This window comes from Pinus tabuliformis, chromosome 6, assembly GCF_031772625.1.
Source record: "Pinus tabuliformis cultivar Carrire ecotype Pingquan chromosome 6, CPIR1, whole genome shotgun sequence".
NCBI lineage: Eukaryota > Viridiplantae > Streptophyta > Pinopsida > Pinales > Pinaceae > Pinus > Pinus tabuliformis.
In genome coordinates this window covers 633,844,543-633,863,217 of record NC_142292.1, presented here as the reverse complement: position 1 = coordinate 633,863,217, position 18,675 = coordinate 633,844,543, and the positions used below count along the sequence as shown (strand labels likewise).

Below are 18,675 nucleotides of genomic sequence, written 5' to 3'. Positions count from 1 at the left end.
CAGACTGCTGCCCAAGAATTAACCCTTCAAATCATTCAAGGGTAGATGGAACAACAATCGAAAGTACAACTAGGAAATTACCGTTTTGCTAATTCAAAAAATGTACAACTATTAGAAAAGCAACCAAGAAAGGTGGCTTTCAGGGCTACAGGTCCCATGACCACTAAGGCACGGAAACAACCAGAAAAAATTCTTGGTGACAAGTAAAAGTTTCCCTCATACTAAATGCATATCACGTGTTATAGATGCTAAGTACTGTATGTTTTGTTTTTGCGATTTTAAAGTATTTATGCTTGTTTTTTAGATTGTTGTTAATGTTTATACTATGTTTAGATGGGCTGGCATATTAACACTGTTGCATAGTCTATTTTTAAATGATTTAAATTCACAGTTTAAAAATTAAAAATATCTTTTAAAAATATTTGGTTCATCATGTCATTGTCCGCCTAAAGTGGATGCCTCTGGGAATGTATCCAACAGCCGAAATGGCTATCGTTGGATGTGACACGAGGTTCTTCTACTTGAAAGGAAAATCTAATGGCTTCAACTTTCCGCAATTTGCTTCTCTGCTACAACGCCCTCGTTCAGACTCTCCGATGGATATTAGATATGCAACATGTTAGAAATTCTACAGTTTTAACAATGATTCTGCATGCGGAATAAACTCAAAGAATCATTAAACCTTATTGCCCAGGGATACGAGTTACCTCCAGCCATTGGTGATGTATTGATGCAGGCCACAGTCCACAAGCTGCTCCTTCAACACTCCAGCTTCTGTCCAAGCAAAAGAACACAAAATTCTGAAGGCACTTCCGAGCTCAGCTATCTCAGCTAGATGGTGTAGAACTGAAGGGGGTTGAGAGATGAGCTTGGGGACCAACAGATAAACATATAGCTAAGCTTCCATCAAGATTCTAAATGCTATGTGTTAGAAAAACCACAAATCAAGGTAGAGATGAGATCAAAGTAATGGACCACTTTAGTAGCTCCCAATTATTAATTTAGTAATTGCAGTTGATTTTCTTAACTTAAGGAAACTACTGCAGTTGGTTTCCATAAGTTAAGAAAAGCTGTAACTCCATAAATCAAGGTAGCTTTTGTGTTAAATTAATGGAGCTTAACATTCTCCCACTTGGTCCATACTTCCAAACTTAATGTCTCAACTTAAAAACCATTGATAATCTGTATTAAGTAATAGATACATGAATCATGGCGATAAGTCCTCTAATGACGAGTATTACCTTCCATGTATTACTATGCATTTATTCTTATTATAATTTATGTGGCAACAATTTCTTAATGAATAAACCCTATGTTTATTCTTGGTCCTTCTTAAATGAATTTTCTCAAATCAACTTAAGGTGCACATAATATGAGAAAAAACATCACAATAATTAAGAATTTCATTAACATAACATTGTCCATACAATGAGAAACTACATAATGGAACCAAGTCCCATATTCAATACACGATCCTTGAATTTAAACGGTGGCATGCCCTTAGTCAAAGGATCAGCGATCATTAACTCAGTGCTGACGTGCTCAATGACCACTTTCTTTTCTTTAACACGTTCCCTTATAGCTAAATACTTAATGTCGATGTGTTTATTTCGACTCCCACTTTTATTGTTTTTAGCCATAAAAACAACAGCTGAATTATCACAATATATTCTCAATGGCTTAGATATAGAATCCATAATTCTAAGCCCAGAAATGAAATTCCTAAGCCATACACCATGTAAAGTAGCCTCAAAACAGGAGACGAACTCGGCTTCCATAGTGGAAGTGGCAATCAATGTCTGCTTGGCACTCCTCCATGATACAGCTCCACCGGCCATCATAAAAATGTATCCTGATGTTGATTTGCGTGAATCAACACATCCAACAAAGTTAGAATCTGAGTAGCCAATTACTTCCAAGCTGTCCGTCCGTCTATACATAAGCATGTAGTCTTTGGTTCCTTGAAGGTACCTCATTACTTTCTTTGCAGCTCTCCAGTGGTCTAAACCTGGATCACTCTGATATCGTCCCAACATTCCCACAACAAATGCAATGTCAGGTCTTGTGCAGACTTGAGCATACATTAGGCTTCCGACAGCAGAAGCATATGGAATGTTCTTCATTTGTTCCCTTTCAAAGTCGTTCTTCGGGCATTGGTTCAAATTGAGCCTATCACCCTTCACAATGGGAGTTACACTTGGTGAACAATCCTTCATCCGAAATCTCTCTAAAGTTTTATTAATATAGGTTTCCTGTGACAGACCCAAGATGCCTCGAAATCTGTCTCTATGGATCTTAATGCCAATGACATAAGATGCCTCACCCATATCCTTCATATCAAAACTTTTAGAGAGGAATTGTTTCACTTCATGTAGCAAACCCTTATCATTGGTTGCTAGCAAAATGTCATCCACATATAAAACAAGAAAACAAATTTTACTCCCACTAACTTTCAGGTATATACATTGATCCATAATGTTTTCTACAAAACCAAAAGAATAAATTACATTATGGAATTTCAAATACCATTGGCGGGATGCTTGTTTTAAACCATATAATGACTTCTTGAGCTTGCAAACCAATTTCTCACTATCACTAGAGAGGAATCCTTCAGGTTGTTTCATATAAACCTCCTCCTCTAGATCTCCATTAAGGAAAGCCGTTTTCACATCCATTTGATGCAACTCCAAGTCAAAATGGGCTACTAATGCCATAATAACGCGCAAGGAATCTTTCTTAGATACAGGAGAAAAAGTCTCCGTGTAGTCGATTCCTTCTTTCTGAGTGAATCCCTTAGCAACAAGTCTTGCCTTGTATCTCTCAATGTTGCCCAATGAGTCTTTCTTTGTCTTAAAGACCCATTTACATCCAATGGCTTTTGCACCATCAGGCAATTCAACAAGATCCCAGACTTCGTTACTCTTCATGGAATTAATCTCTTCCTTCATGGCATTGTACCATAGTTCTGATTCTTTGCAACTCATGGCTTGTGAAAATGACTCAGGATCATTTTCGGCTCCAATATTATAGTCAGATTCTTGTAGATACACAACATAATCATTAGGAATTGCTGATCTCTTAGGTCTAGTAGATCTTCTTAATGTTGTACCATCATCTTCCTGAGAAGTATGTGGTTCAACTTGTTGTTCAAAAGTTCCTTGCAATTCTTGAACTCCTTGATCTACTGGAATATCGTCAGCAGCTTGTGGAACTTCAACAATTGGTTGTTCGACACCAGTTTGTACTTGAGGGGTGCCCTGAACAACAACCAATCTATCACTTGAAGTGGAAGGTTGAGATTCTGAATGATCCTTCTCAGAAACTATGTTTCTGGTTTGATCGCTCCCACTGATCAAGTCATTTTCAAGAAACTTTGCATTTCTTGATTCCACAATCCTAGTGCTGTGAGATGGACAATAAAATCTGTAACCTTTAGACCTTTCAGCATATCCAATGAAATACCCACTAATGGTCCTTGGGTCCAGCTTCTTCTCTTGTGGATTATAAATTCTTACTTCAGACGGGCATCCCCAAACGCGCATATGTCGCAAACTCGGTTTCCAACCTTTCCATAATTCAAATGGCGTTTTAGGAACCGCCTTGGTTGGAACTCGGTTTAATATATACACTGCCGTCTTAAGTGCTTCAGTCCACAAAGATTTAGGAAGATTGGAGCTGCTAAGCATACTCCACACCATGTCCAACAATGTTCGATTTCTTCTTTCTGCTACACCATTCTGGTCGGGTGAACCAGGCATGGTGTATTGGGCAACAATCCCATGTTCTTGAAGAAACTTAGCAAATGGCCCAGGTGCTTGTCCATCTTCTGTGTATTTACCATAATATTCTCCACCTCTATCTGATCTCACGATCTTAATTTGCTTGCCGCATTGTTTCTCTACTTCAGCCTTAAAGATCTTAAAGGCATCTAATGCTTCGCTCTTATTATGAAGCATGTAGAGATACATATATCTTGAGTAGTCATCTATAAAGGAGATGAAGTATCTCTGACCATGTGAGTCCATGTCTGGACTACATATATCAGTATGTATGATTTCTAATATGTCTGAACTCCTATTGGCACCTTTCTTTGACTTGTTGGTCTGCTTTCCCTTTATGCAGTCCACGCAAGTCTCAAAATCAGTAAAATCTAGAGTATCAAGTATTCCTTCATTTACAAATCTTTTAATTCTATCTATGGAGATATGACCTAGTCTTCGGTGCCATAATGTAGAGGAATCTTCATTGATAACACATCTTTTAGTGCCAGTGTGAACACACATTGAATCATAAGTGACATTGTTTTGTAAATTAATGCAGTAAAGACCATTAGACAAAATACCATTCCCAACATAATCAGATTTATAGAATAGACTGAAAGATTTTTCTGAAAAGTTTAAGGAATATCCAAAAGGTACAAGCCTTGAAACTGAAATCAAGTTTCTAGAAAAACTTGGAACATAAAAGGTATTTTCTAACTCCAAAACAAAACCACTACTTAAAGTCAAATAACATGTTCCTATAGCTTCCACATGCGAGCCCATCTTGTTTCCTGATAAGATGCTTTGCTCACTTCCCACTGGCTTCCTTAGGTTTTGCAAACTTTGTAAGGAATTCGTAATGTGAATTGTTGATCCAGAATCAATCCACCATGTGTTAATATTAACGTTAACCATATTAGATTCATAACAAACAAATGAGATTGTTTCCTTAAGTTCGGGAATGTCACAACGAATTTCAGAGAAATTTCCAGGTCGTATTGCTGCATCAAAATAAAGAATCACGTGCTTATGTTAAAAATTGAGGCTTAATAAACTTTCATGTTTTACCAATGTAAACCATGCTTAAAAAAAAAATAAAAAATGAATCAACTGACATAAAAATTGCCTGTGGGCTAAATTTTTAATTCAAACAGATTCAATAAACTTTATGAACTTTTATGTTTTACCAATGTAAAACATGATAAAAAGAATTGAATCAAATGACATGAAAATTGCCTGTGGGCTAAATTTTCAATTCAAACAGATTCAATAAATTTTATGAACTTTTATGTTTTACCAATGTAAAACATGATAAAAAGAATTGAATCAAATGATATGAAAATTGCCTGTGGGCTAAATTTTCAATTCAAACAGATTCAATAAATTTTATGAACTTTTATGTTTTACCAATGTAAAACATGATAAAAAGAATTGAATCAAATGACATGAAAATTGCCTGTGGGCTAAATTTTCAATTCAAACAGATTCAATAAAACTTTATGATAAAACTTATTAATTCATAACTCCTGTGGGTAGGTTATGAAATTTTATCCTAATTAATCACATAAATATAATAAAAATTCCTGTGGGATAAAATTTATTATATTCAGTGTAATTAATTACAATTTAATGTCTAAATAATCTTTATGTGATCTTGCCAATCAATATATAATTTTATTTAATTAAAGATGTTGTGGCTACTCTCTAATTAATTAAAATTACATGGATCACTAGACATTAATTTTGTTGCATAAACAAAACTTAACCAGAGAGAAAAATAATGTTTACTGAAAGGAGTAAGTCAAAATGACATTTAATAAACTCCATATAACTGTAATATTTTTCCGCTTTAACATTTAATGCTCTCAGTCTCTGGATTAGTAAAACATCAAAGTTTTAAATTGAAATCCACTGAATTGAGATACTTCCAATATCTACGATGCAAAAAATGTAAATTTTACATAAAAATTATAAAATTTATTTTGCATTGTTGATTTTATATAGTTATCCAAATTAACTATATAAATAAAAAATATATATAACCATATTATATGGTTTGTTACCTCCAACGTTAAAAGGGTAATACCATGTGTTATAAAACAAAATCCATGGCATGGTATATATTTTTGATTATGCTACACAAAAATTCCCAAGGAAGCATTCTGAATTATATATCATAAAATACATGAAGAATATATGATCATTATATATAATAACGATTTTCATGTATTTAATGATCATAAATACATGGTACATAATATATAATAACGATTTTACATGTATTTTATGATCATTATATATATAATATATTAAAATCATAAAATAAAAATTTAATGACAACTCCAAAAATATCATAAAGGGAAAGCTCGGGGATCAAACATAATTGTCAGCTTATTAAGTACTCAATTGTCTTTAAGTGCCCCTTACCAACCAACAGAAGAAACACCATATCTAAGAGCCAAAGAAATGAAAAAATCTTGCGAAAATTTGAATAAGTCGTATTTTGAGCAGAAGCTCGACTCATGTTACTGTAAGAAATACAGTTATCCATTTGCAAAACATATTACCAGAAATACAACGAAAAATTAAGCTACAGATCGCACTCGAAACTCTAATAAGCATTTATTAGTATGGATGCTTTCGCAGAGAGACATTTTGTTATTGATTTTCTGGTTTATCAGTGCGTTAATTGTTTTGTCTCCGAAAAGTTTCGGCTTAACTCTGCCCTCATGCTCAGGGCAACATGAAAAGTAGCAGCGACCTCAGCAGAACCGGAATTCAAGACCGCCGCACATAAACTTTCAGGAAATCCAAAAAATTCTAAGAAAATAAGCAAAAAAAAAAAACGCCATGCTTCACGAGCGACGTTTCAAAACTCTTAGAATACATGGCAAAGGTAATATTTATCAAAAGAAACTACAAACACGATTTGCATGCGGTCCACAATTCGAACGCGGATTCATATCAAGAAACCTCGGAAAAATCAGAACTAATTTCTAATGCTATTCGAATTGCACACCAAGGCAGAGGCAAAAATAGGCTCTGATACCAACTGTTAGATATTCTACAGTTTTAACAATGATTCTGCATGCGGAATAAACTCAAAGAATCATTAAACCTTATTGCCCAGGGATACGAGTTACCTCCAGCCATTGGTGATGTATTGATGCAGGCCACAGTCCACAAGCTGCTCCTTCAACACTCCAGCTTCTGTCCAAGCAAAAGAACACAAAATTCTGAAGGCACTTCCGAGCTCAGCTATCTCAGCTAGATGGTGTAGAACTGAAGGGGGTTGAGAGATGAGCTTGGGGACCAACAGATAAACATATAGCTAAGCTTCCATCAAGCTTCTAAATGCTATGTGTTAGAAAAACCACAAATCAAGGTAGAGATGAGATCAAAGTAATGGACCACTTTAGTAGCTCCCAATTATTAATTTAGTAATTGCAGTTGATTTTCTTAACTTAAGGAAACTACTGCAGTTGGTTTCCATAAGTTAAGAAAACCTGCAACTCCATAAATCAAGGTAGCTTTTGTGTTAAATTAATGGAGCTTAACACAACACAGATGGCAGTCCAGGACTTAAGCATTCAAGGGTGGATGAAATAGGAATTAGAAGCATCTGTTGTAATATCGACGCCCACCTCAACTCCAATGGTGTCACTAATTACAGATATGCAAAATTCTCTTTCTGCTAATTCCACACATGTACAACTACTTATAAAACAACGAATAAAGGTGGCCGCTAGGGCTGCAGGTATCATTGCCAGAAAGCAACGAATACAGGTGGATGTTAGGGCTACAGGTCTCATTATCAGTAAGGAACGATAACAGCCAGAAAAAATTGTTGACCACATGAAATAAATAAGGACCCTTTATGAATCGCATGGCAATCTATACCTTTATAGTTGTCATGAGAAATAAACCATCCATATACTTTCAGAAAAATAGCTATGGATTCCAACTTATTACATTTTCATATCCTTATATCTAGCGAACATCATGAAGTGTGAAGAAAGACTGTCTTATTAAAGGACTTATTGCATCACCATTGTATAGTTTATTAATGGTTTCATTAAGATTTTTATCCTCCTTTGTCATAACATATCCCTTTTTCAGAAAAGAATTGATCATCAGAATTCTCATGAAACAAATTATAATAATAATCCCCCTTAAACCAAAAAAGGAAAAAATGGAATAGGTAGGATACGGATGGAGAGGGCACCCTACCTACCATTTTAATATAGTTTAAACCCCCCTTATCATTTTAATTTTAATTTTATCGTTTTAATTTCTTTTTAATTCTTTGTTTTTATGAAAAAACTAATTGATATATATATAATGGTTTTAGTCTTAACAGATGTAAGATCCCAAAGGTTAGAAATTTTAGCAGATCTAGCACACTTTAGTGTTATAATTAAATTAAACCTTCAACAAGAGCAAGAACACATATGGGATCTAAAAATGCAACCCTTTATTTATATTATTAGTTGAAGAAAATAACACATGCCCATACAATAAGATTGGAACCCCTAAAAATGAGATGCATGGTTACTCAACACAAGAAAAACAAGATAATGAATCCCACTTGTAAATCTTGAATGGATCCACCATAGAAATGTCACTGCAGGTTTTTCGTGTCGGGATCAATTTAGAACTCATCATGCCAAGTTTTGAGAAAAACACCATAAGATGGAAAAACTCTGAATGATCAAAATCCCTGGCTCCTATCCCACTTAATAGGCTTGAGGGACTCTCTCGAACCATTATTTTATTATTTTCCCTTGAAAAATGAAGGCAAATACTATGGGCTGGTCCCATGGGAAAATACCATGGTAAGTACCATGGTTAAGTTCCGTCCATTTTGACCACATCAGGAAAAGGCATATTAAAAATCCTCGTGCCCAAAGATTGCTTGCCCTCAAGCAATCCACTACTATCCACAATAAAAGAATTTGTATGATGATACGTGGATCCCATACAAACTAATGTGTCATTCCATGCCTCCATGAAAAGTGATCCTGAATGGATCCTTTGATACCTAGATCCGAAACAATCCTATAGCCAATTTTTCCCCTAATAGATTCACCTAGATCCCATTGCCACCGAAGTCTTGGGACCTGTGGTTTATGATACCATTTCAGCCCTCCATCACGGCTCATGCCTAAAGGCCAATTTTTCCCCTAATAGATTCACCTAGATCCCATTTCCACCGAAGTCTTGGGACCTGTGGTTTATGATACCATTTCAACCCTCCAAGCTCCAATATGCCCTAGGATAAGGGTATCCTCCTAAGAAGCATCTCATGGATAGAATTCCAACTCATAATCTCTCACAAATCTATGTTGTGAGAAGGATGAATACCTACACATGGAACAAATCTATTATGTTGATATTGCTCGATGCTCAACTCATGTTGTTCCACTCGGTCACCCAACATGATCCACTTGGAGAACTTTGGCCTACTTTCCCTAATGTATAAAGGTAGGTTGGTAGTGAAACAATCCCTATCTATGTACTCGTGTAGAAGGTTGCTTTGAAACTCCAAATTGTATTCCTCCTGCTACATTGTGAGGGACTTGAGACATTCCTCTACATTTGAAAACTTTGCTGCTGACTTGTCACATACCCCTATGAGCTCCTCAATTTTTCCTTTCTCCTATAAGACAGTCTCTCAGGTTTTCTGGACTCTCTGCCTCAACATCATAAGCTTTATCTTGAAATAAGTGATCTTCCCCCAAAATTCCTCTATTGGAAATTCTAATGCCTTGTCGAATATCTTTATACCTGTCTGCATTGAATGCCCTACAACCACAACTCATCTTGAGTCTTTGACTCACCTTTTGGGGATGGTTCATCTTTCACATTATTTTTTTCATGCATCTCCTCATGACCATGCTCGTCACCCTAGCTCACTACTATTAGCTCCTCACTCAAGTTTATCTAGCCTCATCCATATGTGGAGATAATGTGTTATTCATCCTTCCTAGTTGTTAAATATGGATGTCCCAGTGGATTGTTATCTATACTTGATTTCTCATGTTATTTATGGACATTCTCCTGGAGACCTATGGACTCAGTATTATAAGAGTCTACCTTATCAACAACATTAGGTAGAATTTCCTCATGTACTTTTGAATGTTGGGCATTCTGCAAGTCTCCCTGAACAATATCGTGTTGCTGCTCACCATCCTGAAAATAAATAGATCCAACTATAGAAGACTTCCCATGATCTATAGGAATCTCCTCTTATTATGTCCTTGTTGAATCCTTCCTATCATTTAGACATGAATGGTTAGGTGTCCATGGTCCCTTGCAGATAAAGAATAGTCCTCTCCTCCTTAGTTCATTCTTGTTATAGGTTTTGTTCTTGCTTCCTCCATACATCCTTCTCAACACCTTCCTAGTGAGTACCTTTCTAAGAAATTATATGTTTTTCCTCACCAACTTGTCGACTAGATCATAGACAACTGATGGTACCATTGGTTTCTTCCTCCACATGGAACAATTTGTATCTTAGTATTTTGCATATGTCGACATCTTCGTTTAAGAACAGGAACATAATCTTTTGCATTCATGTATTGACATGGTCTCAATGAGTTGATGTAATGCTGGTGTAAATGTTTTGGAGCAATTGAAATATCAACTTGTCACACTCCAGATTCAACATGAATGTGCCAAAACTTAACTCTACCATCAATTCTATAATTTTTTGCTGGTTTTGAAAGGTAAGAAGCATGATGTTGTTCAAACCTTGAAGGGTTTCTACTATTAGCCGCAATATCTCCCTCATGATATCATTGTTGCAAGGTGGTAGTGGCAATTTTAAAGCTATGATGCGACTGAGACAAGAGGAAATTGTGATTCTAACCCTTTCACAACAATTCTCCAAGAACATGGGATATATCAAAGCAATCATTGATGGCTCGAAGGCCCAACTTGACCTTTTCCAATGTGATTTCCTTATTAGGGAGAAAGCCATATCTAATGTGTCCAACCGTAAGAGTACATCTTTGAACTTTGTATACTACAATTTGGATCCATGTTCAAAGAGACGCTTGATTTCTACATCTTCTTCCTCGATATCCTTTGACTATTGAAGGATAACATGGACCTGTCGAGAGAAAGGCCTCTTGTTTTTACCTTGCTTTTCATTTATAAGTTGTTGCCATTTTTGATCCATAGTAGTTTACCCCAGAGGACACATTGATGTATTACCATGTGGATTCCTGAGGTGTTTCCAAAAGTAAAATGATGACTTCTTCTCTCTTTATAACTGGAATAAGAGGGATTAGAAGAAAAAGGGGTTATAGGATTTCTCAATCATACAATTCATACAACATTTTTAAAGAAAATGAAGAATGCATAAATTTAGGAAACTATAAGGTCTCTCTATATTGCTGAAAGGGAAGGGGTTATAGGAACTAAAAGTGGCATGGAACCCATAACCACAAATTTATATGATGGGCTAGAAATAAAGAGAACTTCACCGTTTGATGGAAAATCCTTTAAGCAACTCTCATGTCAAACTGTGTGCTACATTGTGATGTGGATTTGGCCTAGTGCTCTTCTTGTCTTCTACTCACTACAACATAAAGAGAGGTTTTAAGACAATATTTAAGACAATTTTTGCGTAAATTGTCTTAACTTGAGACAAAAGAAAACTTGTGTATTGTCTTAAATATTGTCTTTAATCGGGTGTCTCAAAAATTATTGTCTTAAATATTATTGTCTGAAAAAATATTGTCTTAAAGATTATTGTCTAAAAAATATCATCTTAAAGATTATTGTCTTAAAAAATATTGTCTCTATAAAGACAATATATAACACAAGCATTATTGTCTCTTAAGAGACAATTTCATTTTTGTCTCTATGGAGACAACACTTGGATTAGAGACAATATGTCTTTAATACTAGTTATTATCTCTCTAGAGACGATACAAAATTTATTTAAAGATCACTTTTGTCTCTTTAGGGACAATATAAAACAATGAATCTAGAAATATCTCACCATTGAAATAAATCTATATAAAAAAAATTATTTAAAAAAAACTACAAAATTGTTGATTAATTCATGTCAGTGCACAGTGGAATTGAACCACCAACCTCCTTCTCGTAAGTCAGACGCTCTTCCGTTGAGCTAGCACACTTTAAAGAATTATGTGAAGAGTTATGACAATCCTTAAAATTACATTTATAGCCATTGATTAAAAAAAAAAAATTGCAGCTACACGATGAATTTTAGACAAAAAAAATTGCATATTTCAACAGAGTTGATGTTGTAACACCCCTCCTTATCAACTTTGATAAGTAGAAGTGGTTATTGAAAAGAGTCAATTCCCAATGCAACTTTTTGGGAATGGGATCTAAAGGTCTCTTTTTTTTACTTGCCAAAATTTCACACCCTCGCCCTACTTACCAGCAGCATAAAGCTCAACTGATGCACCATCTGGTAAAGACTTCTTTTTGGTATCTGCTAGACTATTCTATTTCCCAGAAGGAAATTTGACTCTGTTGTTTTATTTCTCATGTCATTAGAGTACTTTAAGTCATGTAACTATTTCCCTAAGAGTGGATAATAACCATACTGCATTATGATTTAAGGTGGTACCTTTGGCCTGTAAGTTAATAACAATACTTAAGGTATTGCCCCCCCCCCCCCCCCCCCCCCCCCCCCCCCCCCCCCCCCACTATAATTCATAGCCTTGATATATGGACTGTTCAGACAATTCAATAAGATTATGATATATGGACTATTCTGATTCAAGGTCTTGCATAAATAAATTCACTAACGAGCTTATATTATGCTCACTCTAAAAAATACTCCATGCACAAAAGCTAAATCCTCAAAATTAGCAGAAGCTATATTTTTATACAAAATATTGAAAATCAGAAAATTGTATTACTTCACCTGACTGCCAAACTGTACAATTCCTTTTAAATGGTTAATCTTCAACCATACAAAATTGTACTTCATATCATCTGCACTAAGCCTCTTTATAACAAAAAAATCAGAAAATGGTATCATCCTTGACAGGACCATGATTTTCATTGTTTGATACACTTGTGATACCTGGAAACATGCAAGGGTTAACTTTAGAAAACCTCAAGAATTCTACTTTTAGAAGACACAAGAGAATGTGTACACTTTAACACCAAAGTGTAAGAAATATACCAAATCCAAGATTGTCACACCATATGGCATAAAATAGTAGAGACAAATGAACTGAACAAAGTAATAATTAAATTCCCCATCATATTTTGTAAGTTGTGTAACTCTAAAAGTAGGCCACAATTACAAATCATAAGTAGTCACACCACAGAATAATAGAAAGCATGAAACAAAAGTAGGAATTAAATCCCATCACCTGCTTTAACACTCCCAAAGCGGTTAGCCTTTCTAAAGAAGGAATGTGTTGCTCCAATTGCACTTATGGGACTGGAGAAGATGAAGAAAATTTGTCACTAAGCTTATTCAGCAATACCTAAAGGGTGGAAATCATTTTCCAATAGATGATACAAATTTTTCACTTCTTGCAGAACACATGTCATGACACCTTTGGAAACCTAAAACATAAAAAAGACATGAGTTACCCACATAAGTAGATGTTGCCACTTTCTTTTCATGAACCCAAAGAGCCTTTAAATTCGATACAATTAAATTATATTCACATATCCTCAAATGCTAACTTATATTTGAAGTTAAGAGTTAACATAAACCATATTTTGATAAATAGTAATGGAGATATGTAGAACCAAATAGTTTGAAGTGAAGACGCTTTTGAATTATTACAAAATGAAGCACATTATGATTATATGGTACGAAACTTTAGTATAAGCTACAAATATAAGTAGATATAGTAAAATTTGTCCTAATATTTCACCACATTCTATCCAGTTATAATCGAAACCATGTATCTTGCTAAAACAAAGACCTGTACAAGCATAAAAAGTTCTTAGAAAAATATATGTGTGCTCTGACTTCTCAACAACATCAAAGAAAGACTTAATTTCAAAAATAAATGCTTTAATGAGATCCATACCTATTACTTACCACTTCATATAGAAGTGTTGAGTATGAAAACTACCAAAAAGACATATTATTATTAGACATATTGGAAGAAAACTCCTTGAATTAAGCATAAAATATAATACTTATACTAGAAAAACCTATACAAATGAAAACATCTCAAACAGTGAGAGATGAACTTAAGCCTTTTCATTTAAATAACTTACCACTTCTTTGGTATCCATTTTAGAATCCAAACTAAATCCTAAAACCTAAAAGCCTCGCCATTCTTGAACTTCTTTCCTTCTCATTCTCCAACTCAAAATGGTGAGCCCCATGCTTGTGATCATAGGGAATAATAGAAATGGCAAGAAATAATCTAGATGATGCCATCAACTACAAATCCTTCTATGCTAAGTGTTTATTGTAGCTTTTCTGGAGGATATAGATCTTGTACCATGCATAAGCATGATACAAGTGACTTTCTAATATCCAAAATATCTTTGTTAACTTTGAATAGGAGATTGTCATCATTTGAGGCTTAGGAATCTTCTTAACCATACAAAAGGCCATGAATATAGTCTATAGAGTTAAAAGCTTGCTACATATCATATGCCATCCGTCATAAGAAATAGTATAAGGAAAAAATACATTAAAAATAAAAAAATTAGCTCACATATTCTACAGAAGGTTCATGAAATTTCATTCAACCCAAAGCTTCCTCTGCAATAAGGTATTCTCCAATAATTAATTCCTACAAGCTCAAACTATATCAACCTTCCCATCTAGACAAATATAATCCTATATCTAATTCAATGGATAACATTTTAGATTTCTAGCCCCCATTCAATAATGATACCTTCTTAAAGGTGTGCCAAAAATCTACTCTACATGACATTATAACTATTTACATCATGGGAAATATGGGTAAACTCCCAACCAAAGATAAATGGTTTCTAGAATATGATTTTTCTACACATTTCCCTCATCCCATTTCACAAGTAGGGACACTTGCATCTTCAAATAAGGAGGAAATAACATGGATTTCAAGAGAGGAAGAAATTGGAGGATATAATAGTATTTATATGGCGCTAGCATGGATCCACATTAACTTTGAATATATAGATGCCATTTGTCATCTCTATGTTTAACAAGGAAGGAATTATAGATCAATGCCTATAAGTTTCTTGTTGCATTTGTGAAACATATGGCCCATATCATCTACAATTATGCTCTTTAGTGTAACCTAACACACATCCATATGTTTTGTGATCACTGTCATAGCCCTAGATCCTTATAGGTTAGTGATAAAGTATGACTATATCCTTAGAAACAACACTTTCATTGCATTAAACATCATAAGCTTCATCCACTCCCATGGGGCCTTCACCTAATGAATTGTGACATAGCACTTGCATTATGGAATATTAAAGAATACCTTTAATTTCACTAGGTATTGATAAATACCTCCAAAAATCCTTTTTCCAAACCCCCCTCCCAATACATATTGCCAATAAAGCAAGTCTTTATTTTTACTAGATATCCTTTAAATTCCCCTCAATACCTATAAACCATTTGGTACCCTACAACTCCCCATAGTACTTATAATGCATTGACTTTATTCTTTACAATTTTAAAAGTCCCTTTATGAATGAACATGGTAAGATATTGGTCAACAAGGTGAAGCCCCTCTACCCACTCCTTTATTGCAAATATTAGATTCTACAGTAGATTGGTGACTCATATATAAGATATAAGTGAATCTACATAGCATACCTCCAATCTTGGCCTCTTGATTTTAGAGGTTTTCATAGACTCCATTTCTGGAGACTCTAGATTATTATGTTGTTGGAGACTATTGATAACACTTCCACTTGAAGATGCACTGCTTAGGGGCATCAAACTCATACTATCTCATTCTCTTTGTCGTAGCACTACCATCCTGTGACATTAGATTTCTTGCTTGCAAACTAAATTTTGTCTGGTAACCAAATCCTCTCCAACAAGAACTTTGTATCCATTACTTGGTGCAGAACCTGCCATCATATCTATCAAGCTTACCATTTAACCTATTGCATTCACAACAACCCTTAAGTCCTTTAGGGAGATTGAGTTGATCTGTAAATTTCAGGGAAAAGCAAAACATCAAACAACATTCCACGACAGATACATCTAAACACTAACTCAACATTTAAGTTAACCAAAAATTCTCATAATCTTCAAGTTGGTATTACAACTGTTTATGGTGTTTAAGGGAAACCTCAAATAGAAGTGTTCCAACTTCTAAGCATGATAGAATAATGCAGTCCTAGTTTTAGTTCATATATTTCCTGACGCTACTTAGCCTCAAGGAAATCGATGTTGGAAACCTGGAAGTCGGTTAAACATATTAAAGTAATCAAAATCAAAGCATGATTCTGAGAATAGTCAACTTCACATACTGAAATTCTTCAAATCTGGTAAAATAATAAGGGAGACTAACACTTCATCTGTCAATTTTGTTGGTGACCGAGAGCTGTTGAAGTCTCTAATATTTAGATTTCTTGAATCCCAATTCAAGCTATTACTGCAGTGACATATCCTTATGAAGGGGGTTTCTCCCACATGGGTACTTTCTTCCTTGAAACCAAATCCACCAACACATAAACTGGAAGGTAACGAACTAAAAAGTAGACAACCAATACTCTAAATAGAATAGGATATATTTGGAGGGCTTTTCAACCAGGATTATTGTTACAATACAGACTCCTAATACCATTCCTTGATCACTATTTTCTAGGGTGCATGTACACAGTGCAATCACCTGCAACTCATCCTCAAGTATATAACAGAGAACCAGTCTAATGGACTCCATAATATATTTTCAAAAGAAAACAATAGTAATAATTAGTCCTCAGACTGATAAATAAAATGGTCAAAGCTCCTTAAGGTTTTCTAACAATCTCCTAGTTTTTATGCTATTACTATATAAAATAATTAATTTTAACTGCTAATGTGACCATTTGAATGTATCACCTAATAGCCCCAACAATAGCATGTTACATCCAGTTTATTGTTCCCTTATGTTACTGGAGCATTTTTACACTGTTTTCAATGTAATTTTCTTCCATTGAATAATAATTGCCATTGTGGAACAATAATGCATTATAAATTGATAAATGACATTGTTCACCCCTAGAAATAACCGTGAGACTGCCATTATAGCATCTAGGAGAAATAATGATGAATTACTATAATAGAAATGATGGTTAAAAATCTTAGCATGGAATTTATAATATCAGCTGGGTTTCTATTACACCAGCGATGAAACCCAAGGAGAATTCCAAGTTTCGATATATTAAAATTTAAAAAGGCATGATGCTTGTTTTGTTTTCAAAAAACAAAAGGATGTAAACACAAACTATACTGAAATGTCAAGGAAAACTGAAACATATCCATGGAGCCTAAAAATTGCATAGATTAGGTAGCTTGCACTATTAATGTGGCAACAACAAGTAACAATAAATAGACCTTTTATGATCATACCACTTTTACCAAGCACTCCAATGGGGGTTCTATTGTGCTTGACTTGCCTCCCACTAGGAATCTAGATGAAACAATTTGGTGTCCATCTTGGTTGATTGTATTCTGAGTTGGGCTAGGAGAAAAATTAGCTAATAGTGGTGAAGTAGAAATTCCAGGTGTACCAATAGCTAGAGACTGATCATGATTTAGTCTAGGAGTTGTCTGCTGAAATCCCTGAGCACTTCCAACATTTGAAATTGAAGAAATGGTAGAAGACTGCTTCTTAGTGTCTTCTATGTGAGGCGACGGAGCTGGGAGAGCAGAGGGTGAAGGTGCTATAAATGGCGAGGTTGCAGGTTGCATGGGAGTTGCTTTAGGAACTTGAAGTGAAGATGCTACTAAACTTTGTTGATCTACCTGTGGGGAGGATTGTTGAGAGACTTGTGGAGAAGCAACCTAGAGAAGTTGAGGTGAAGAAACAGAAAGTGTTGACCCTATCTTAAGTTGCTTCTGGTGATAAACTGAACACTGACTTAATATATGATGTTTTTGTATAAATTTTTGTTTAACAACAGACTATTTTTTCATTGATTCATTACTCAACTCATTAATTTGTTGAAGTTGCAACATTTGTTGTGCCTGAAGCTGTGCCTGCAACTAAGCAACTTGTTGCTGCTTTTTCTATTGTAACTGTTGGAACCATTGTTGTTGCTGATGTTGAAAATGTTGCTATTGATGTATCTTAAGTTTTTTTTCTTGTTCTTGCATCATTTATTGCTGCTTTAGAGCCTGGTGGTGATGTTGTTGCAGAGCATTTATATTATTTTGTTGTCGAGGATTAATGTCATTCCGCTGTAAGGAGCTAATATTATTTTGCTGAAGAGGAGCATTATCGTGCCTTAAGAGCTTGTTTGGGTAACTCATCAAATCATCATCCATAACATTCAACTCTCTATATATGTGCTGAAAAGAGAATTTTAAAAATGAACTTTTCACTTGTTTGACTCTTTCCATGATCAGGAGAAGAATTAAGTTTTCCAGTTTAATTTTCCATTTTCCCAATCCATGATGAGCTTAGAATCCCCCAAGACCTGAAATCCAAGAAATTAAATTCTTAACAACGAGAGAGCAAACAATTCAGCCCTATTATTTGTCCCCCACCCCCCACAATAGACTTAAATGTAAAACTATGATTATCATTCAACCAACTCCACAAATTCTAGGATTCCCTTAACATGCACCAACAAAATATCCACATGCATCTGCTTTATCTATTTCTGGATTTTTCAAAGTTCTAGGACTCTTCATTCTGCTAGATTTCCACACCCCTCCATAACCAAGACTAATTTGTTCACAAACCTAACACACACACACACACACACACACACACACACACACACA

General features: G+C 34.9%; 1 pseudogene; it reads right to left on the bottom strand.

Annotated features, from left to right (window-relative positions):
* LOC149260236 (uncharacterized) overlaps window positions 1-18,675 on the bottom strand; it is a 51,661-nt pseudogene that overhangs the window by 19,306 nt on the left and 13,680 nt on the right.